The sequence below is a fragment of the Passer montanus genome, unplaced genomic scaffold, assembly GCF_014805655.1.
Source record: "Passer montanus isolate IOZ18808 unplaced genomic scaffold, ASM1480565v1 scaffold9, whole genome shotgun sequence".
Lineage (NCBI taxonomy): Eukaryota > Metazoa > Chordata > Aves > Passeriformes > Passeridae > Passer > Passer montanus.
In genome coordinates, this window is record NW_024374367.1 from 16,619,691 (window position 1) to 16,627,069 (window position 7,379).

Here is a 7,379-nt window from a genome sequence, read left to right on the forward strand (position 1 = left end):
TCACTTATTTTACTACTTTATAACCTCTGAAAAATAAGTGTTCCTACCTAGAAGTGGCAGACCCCACTTCCCCATGTCCTGGGCCACCAAACCCCCCTCCCCTGGGCATCCCTCAGCCCTGTCCCAGCCAGCTCTGGGCTGGTGAGCTCTTGCTGCCTGTGGGGAAGGTGGCAAATGAGTCCCTGTGAGCTGTGCCACGTCCAGTGACAGTGTCCTGTTCTCTCACAGTGACACACCTGCACTGTCCTGTTCTCACACAGTGACAGACCTGCACTGTCCTGTTCTCACACACAGAGACCCATCGTGTCCTGTTCTCTCACAGTGACACACCTGCACTGTCCTGTTCTCACACACAGACCCATTCACAGCCCTTACATAACGCTGTTTCCTCTCCTGTTGGTGTGATTGTAGAGATAAATAATTCTGCTGGAGCAGTGCTGTGTGAAATCTCTACAATGACAGGTACAAGGAAATTCCTTTGCCCAGATTTACCTCCTCATGCTGCTCTGGAGCTCAGGGCTGTAAATCTGCTCCATCTGTGGCCAAGAGCCACATTCCAAACCCGTGTTTGAGTGTGTGACGGTGTCAGGCACTGATGGATGGGCACACACACCGTGGCACAGCCAGCTAGTGCCACCCTGTCTTTCTTTTCTTTTCTTTTCTTTTTCTTTTCTCTTCTCTTCTCTTCTCTTCTCTTCTCTTTTCTTTTCTTTTCTTTCTTCTCCCTCCCAGGGTTAAAGCAAGGGCAGCATGGCCTGCCCCTGGCCTGTGAGCATCCCCAAAGTGACTGAACTGACCAAAAGACGAGGCCCTTGTTGGGAAGGGCCATTTCCAGCTGTGCTTTTCTCCATCCAGGCCCTCAGGACACGGAGGGGCCCCAGCCCCTCCATCCCAGGGCAGAGCTCCTCGGGGCAGCCAGGGCAGGACAACCTCCCCAGGGGAGTTACAGCCCTCAGACCAGAGCAGAGACACACCTGAGCCTCGGGAGCACAGAGCTGGAGCTGCCAGGGAGGGACAAGGAGGAAATAAAGAGCATTAACACAAACTGGTGAGGGGTGGGGTAAAGCTGCGTGTGCAGGAAATGGCAGAGGGGCTGCAGGCCACACCTGGGCACGCTCCAGGCTGGCACTGCTCACACTGAATGTCAGCCACCAACCCAGAATTCCCGGAGGGGAAAGGAAAGAAAGGGAATTCACTGCTCAGGGTGGGCAGAGCTGCTGGGCTGTCCCTTTGAGCAGGAGATGGAAGTGTCCCTTTGAGCAGGAGATGGAAGTGTCCCTGGTGCTGCCTCTGCCACGCTGGCACAGCCCGTGCCACGGCAGGGCCCTGCATCCCCACATGCTCATTCAGCTTGCCAGAACGTTTGATAAACTGCAGCTAAACTATAGGGAAATAAATGCTTTCTCTTAAATCCATAGTTGTTTTCTGAACTTGCAAGCAGCCAGTTAAGCTGGATGGATTTAGAGAGGCCCTACAGTGTTTTTCTGTTGAAATACCAGATGATAAACACAATTTTTCTTGTGTCCCTGCAGAAACAAGACAGCCTGGGGTAACATGAAATGTTCCTTTACTTCCTTCTGACAATGGCCCGTTTCTTCTTTTAGAGGATGATTAATATTTATTACTACAGTAAATGGCAATTTAAATATATGGTGCAGCCCTGCAGTGTGTCATTAATTTAAGGAAACAGGACATCTCCTCTCAAGCCATAATGGGTCCTTCTGCAGTGAATTATGGGGGTGATCTGGCAGCCTTTTCAAGGGAGCTCCTGAACCCATTCCCAAGCAGCAGCAGATTGCTCCAATGGCCCTGGCAGCACACGGGCAAGCCCCAGGTGAGGCACCTTTGTTCCACACTGCAGGCAGCTGCAAAAGGGTCAGAAAGTGGGGAAAGAGCCCCAGCATGAACATCCACCTTCTCCTCATAAAGGTTGTGGAGAGAAGTCCTCCATCCTTGTCCATCCAGGTCCCTCCTGGTCCATCCTTGTCCATCCTGGTCCCTCCTGGTCCATCCTTGTCCATCCTAGTCCATCCTTTTCCATCCTAGTCCATCCTGGCCCATCCTGGTCCCTTCTGGTCCATCCTGGTCCATCCTGGTCCCTTCTGGTCCATCCTGGCCCATCCTGGTCCATCCTGGCCCATCCTTTTCCATCCTGGTCCCTCCTGGTCCATCCTGGTCCCTCCTGGTCCCTCCTAGTCCATCCTGGCCCATCCTGGCCCATCCTGGTCCATCCCGGTCCATCCTGGCCCATCCTGGCCCATCCCAGTCCCTCCTGGTCCATCCTGGCCCATCCCAGTCCATCCTGGTCCCTCCTGGTCCCTCCTGGTCCCTCCTGGCCCATCCTGGTCCCTCCTGGCCCATCCTGGCCCATCCTGGTCCCTCCTGGTCCATCCCAGGGCCGTGTGGGGCAGCAGGACTGCTCTGTTTGTAGAAGGCACTCGTCATTTCTTCCAAAAGAGGGTTTGCAGCTGGGAGACAGACCTTGGTGGCCAAGTTTCAGTGAAGAAGAGACTTTGCGGAGGAGGAATCTTTGTTTTCAGCTCTTTTTCTCGTTGAGATTCCTGAGCTGTTTTCAGATGTGCCTTTTGGAAAGTTAAAGGAGGGCTCTTAGTGTCAAAATGAAAAACAGCCCCATCCATAAAGCTCCATGCCAGGTCCTGGAGAGGAGCAGCAGATAAGGTCAGTCCTCCTTGGCTAATGGTTCTAGTTTTTAACTGCATGATCTGCAAAATTACTTTTGTTATTTTGCATTCTTGCATTTCTGAGATTTCTCCCTGGTAGTAAAGCTCCTAATGTCACAACATTTCAGTCTTCAAAGACAGCTCAAGGTCTGGCACAGGCACAGAGGTGGCACAGACACACAGAGGTGGCACAGACAGACAGAGGTGGCACAGGCACAGAGGTGTCACAGACACTCAGAGGTGGCACAGACAGACAGAGGTGGCACAGACAGAGGTGGCACAGACACACAGAGGTGGCACAGACAGACAGACGTGTCACAGGCAGAGGTGGCACAGACAGAGGTGTCACAGGCAGACACAGGTGTCACAGGCACACAGAGGTGGCACAGACACACAGAGGTGTCACAGGCACCCAGAGGTGGCACAGACACACAGAGGTGGCACAGACACTCAGAGGTGGCACAGACACACAGAGGTGGCACAGGCACAGAGGTGTCACAGGCACAGAGGTGGCACAGGCACTCAGAGGTGTCACAGGCACAGAGGTGGCACAGGCACTCAGAGGTGGCACAGACACCCAGAGGTGGCACAGAGAGAGGTGGCACAGACACAGAGAGGTGGCACAGACAGAGGTGGCACAGACACTCAGAGGTGTCACAGACACACAGAGGTGGCACAGCCACTTGGCCATGGCTGCACTGACCTGTGCTCCCAGTGCCCAGAGAGGCACGGGGCTGTTGGGTCAGCAGGAGCCTGCCACTCGTGGGCTGAAGGACTGAGAGCCCAGAACAAACCCTGCAGCCTGGGCATGGTCCCACAGCCCCAGAGCAGCCTGGGCATGGTCCCACAGCAGCCTGGGGATGGTCCCACGCATTCTGGCGCAGAGAGGTGGCACACAGAGCAGCCTGGGCATGGTCCCACGCAGTCTGGGGATGGTCCCACAGCAGTCTGGGGATGGTTCCCCAGTCCCACAGCAGCCTGGGCATGGTCCCACGCAGTCTGGGGATGGTTCCCCAGTCCCAGAGCATTCTGGGCATGGTCCCTCAGCAGCCTGGGGATGGTCCCACAGCAGCCTGGGGATGGTCCCACGCATTCTGGGGATGGTCCCACAGCCCAGCAGCCCCAGCTGGATGTGGGCAGCTCAGGCTGGCCACCCCAGGTGCCTCAGCACCGGGGCTGGCCGTGCCAGGAGCAGCCGGCCCTGAGCAGCACAGCGCAGGCTGGAGCAAAGGAAGCCCTTGACTGGAAATAAAGGATTACCAAAAAGGTAATCCATTTCCTGCATGAGCGTTGTGTGTCATTTCTCACTTACAGACAGGCTCACAGAGTCCCGAGCCTCTGACTGATCCCTGATTTCAAGCGCTTTACTCACTGCAAAAAATCTTCTGATGATGAAACCAAGTGCGTAAACTTTGGAAGAAAGACCCTGCACGAATATAGCCAAATTAGGAAAGCCCTCCCGTAACAGCTGTGTTCAAAACCACACGTATTGCTGGTTTGTTTTTTAATCTACATTACTGAATCTATTTTTGACTACAAACGGGATGACTCATTTGATCACGACCAGTGAAAAAACAGTGTGTGTGTGTCGCCACAAAATATTTCTTAGAGTTGATGCAGTATTTTCTTCCTTCCTACTTCAATCCTGTATCTCCGTAAATCAGCCACAGGCAAAAGCAGCCCATACAAAAATTTAGGTTATCTTATTCAATATTTAATAGAAAAGGAGCTGCCTGGATTTAACTGGCCTTTGTCTGCCTCTTTGATTAGTTTCTTCCATTCATTTTCCTGTCATTTCCCTTTGATTGCTCGCTCCAACTGGGGATCCAGGAGATGACAATTTCTTCCAAAATATTTCAACCCAATCTGTAGCTTTACTACTACGTTCACGGAAGGGGGGAAACACTTAACTGAAAGCAGCTGCAGAGCCGTATTTTCTACTTCATTTATCCCTTTATGTTTGCACAAAAGAGAGAAATTGAAAATTAGCCAAGAACGTAACACCACAGATTCCCGGCTAGAAAACACGGCAGAGTGTGCAGCCATCCCGTTAGCCAGAGCTCCAGCCCCTGTCCTGCAGCTCACCAATGCCCCCGTCCCCGGGGTGCTGCTGGGGTGGTCCCGGCTGCCACCTCACCGGCCCACAGCAGCAGAAACATTGCTCAGTGCTGGCCATTTCTGTCCGTGGGCCACATTTCCTCGTGGATCACTCAGGGAGCCGTTCAGGGAGCCCTTTGGAAGGGACGCTCCTGGAGTGGTGTGCCCGGGAAGCACCAGGGCTCCGTGGGCTCCTCAGCCCCCTGGGGACCACCAGCCTCCCTGCAGTGCCAGCCCTCATCCCCCTTCTCCACAGGTGCCTTCTATTCCTCACAGCAAAGCCGGTCAGCCTCAGCTCCAGGCAGAGGTTTGGCCCTTCCTGCACGTGGGGTTCCTGAGGAAATCACAAAATCCTTAAGAATCTCCTTCTGTGCCCCCCTCTCTCCTTCAGCTGCCCCCAGCCTTGCCCAGGTGCCAGCCTGGCCAGGAGACACCGGGGCTCCAGGAGCTGAGAACTCGGCACTGGGGCTGCCGGCTGACCTCAGAGCTCCTTCCCTCCCTGCCCTGGGGGTCTCCAGGACCCCCCGAGCCCTGGGCACAGCAGAGAGCTCAGAGGAGCAGGGCAGCCTGCCTCCCAAGCAGCACCCAGGAGCCCTCTGGGCATCGCCGCTGCTGCTGCCAGCAGAAACCGCCCTGCAGGGCCAGGCTGCTGCCCCCCGAGCACGGCCAGGGCACCTGAGGAGGGTGGCACGTGTGGCACAGCGGTGGCACGCCTGCCGGACAGCTCTGTGCTGGTAAAGGGCGGCAGCGCGAAGCTAATCCTGGTTCTGGTAGGCACGGCACGGCACGGCACGGCTGCTCTGGGGCCGCCTGCAGAGCACCTGTCCTAGAGTGCACCTCTCCTGGAGTGCACCTTTCTGGAGTGCACCTCCACCTTTCCTGGAGTGCACCTTCGGTGGCACGCCTGCCGGACAGCTCTGTGCTGGTAAAGGGCGGCAGCGCGAAGCTAATCCTGGTTCTGGTAAGCGAGCATCCTCGGGGGCGGCTCCCGCGGGCTCAGCTGTGCTCCGCCGCAGGATGATTCTGTCTCTTCTAGCACCGAGCTAAGTATAGCCCGGCCTCCCTGCAGCAGTCTCCTGGAGCTCACCTCTCCTGGAGCTCACCTCTCCTGGAGCTCACCTCTCCTGGAGCTCACCTCTCCTGGAGCTCACCTCTCCTGGAGCTCACCTCTCCTGGAGCTCACCTCTCCTGGAGCTCACCTCTCCTGGAGCTCACCTCTCCTGGAGCTCACCTCTCCTGGAGCTCACCTCTCCTGGAGCTCACCTCTCCTGGAGCTCACCTCTCTGGATCTCACCTTTCCCTGGATCTCACCTTTCCCTGGAGCTCACCTCCCCTCTCCCCGCTCTGCTCCCCGGCCTGCCAGCACACTGCAGCTCCCTTCATGCCCAGGGATCCCCACATTCCCAGCTGTTCATTCCTGGGCACTGACAGGCTGAGCCAGCAGGAGCCCGGGCACTGCCCAGGCCCCAGAGAGCCCCAGCAGGTTCTGCACGTGGGGCTGACTGCCCTGGGCCCTTCTCACTGCTCTGTGCCCGTTATTTCTTTGTGCTAGCATCGATTACAGCTGCTCCAGGTGTGTTTTTATTGTACAGGGAAGCATCCTGAAGGGGTTTACCTCTTATTGTGGTGTTGGGTCTGTGCTGCTGGAAAGCCTCGGCTGCACAGGGAGTGCCCAGTCCTGCTCAGCACCTGGAGCTTTGCCACTGCTGCTTGAAAGGAAAACAACCAACAAATCCCCACCAAAGCTGCCACTGTCACCTCTAACATCTCCCTGCTAGGTGGATCCCCCACACACACAAAACGTTCCCTCCACGCTTGTCCGAGCATGAGCTGGGTTCCCTGGGAGCCTGGCAGAGCGAGGGGACTGTCCCAGTGTCCCTGGGCTGGTGGCAGTGGCAGTGGCACTGCTGTGCTGGGTGCTGGCCGGGCACCCCGTGGCGCCTGCAGTCCCCAAGTGAGTTCTTTCCTATGTCCCACGTGCGTGTGTGCCCTGGGAAAGGGACATCATCTCACCCCATTGCCATGTCAAACCTTTCCCAGGGCTGCCAAGCCCTTCATCAGCTTGAAAAACAATATCCCTGCGCTGTTTGTTCTCTGTGCTCCCTCCCAAAATGCCCCTGCAAGGTCAGGCTCAAACGCCCGCCCTGCAGAGACTCTATCCCTCCAGAATTTCTCTTCTGCCATTGAATTTTACCCAGATTTTTGTGCGATGTTCAAATACCTCTTCTACAAATGTTCAGACGTTCACCCGGGGCACGCTGCTGCTGTCCAGGGGCTGCCAGCCCCAGGGCCTTGGCCTCTGTGCTGTTCCCAGCCGGTGCCGCCTCCCGGTGCGCTGCTGCCTTTGGCTGCTGGGCACGCATTTCCTTCCGCAGGGCTGCTGTGAGCTCTGCTCCTTACTCGGAAAAGCATCTCCAGCTCCAGAGGACCCTGGGATGCAGGTTTCCCTGTCCCCCTTCTCTGCAGGAATGCTGCGAGAAACTTCAGGGAAAATGTACCAACAAGGGGGAACTGAAACCAGCATGGGGGAAACGAAACCAGCATGGGGGAAAGGAAACCAGCATGGGAGAACTGGAACCAGCATGGGGGAAAGGGAACCAG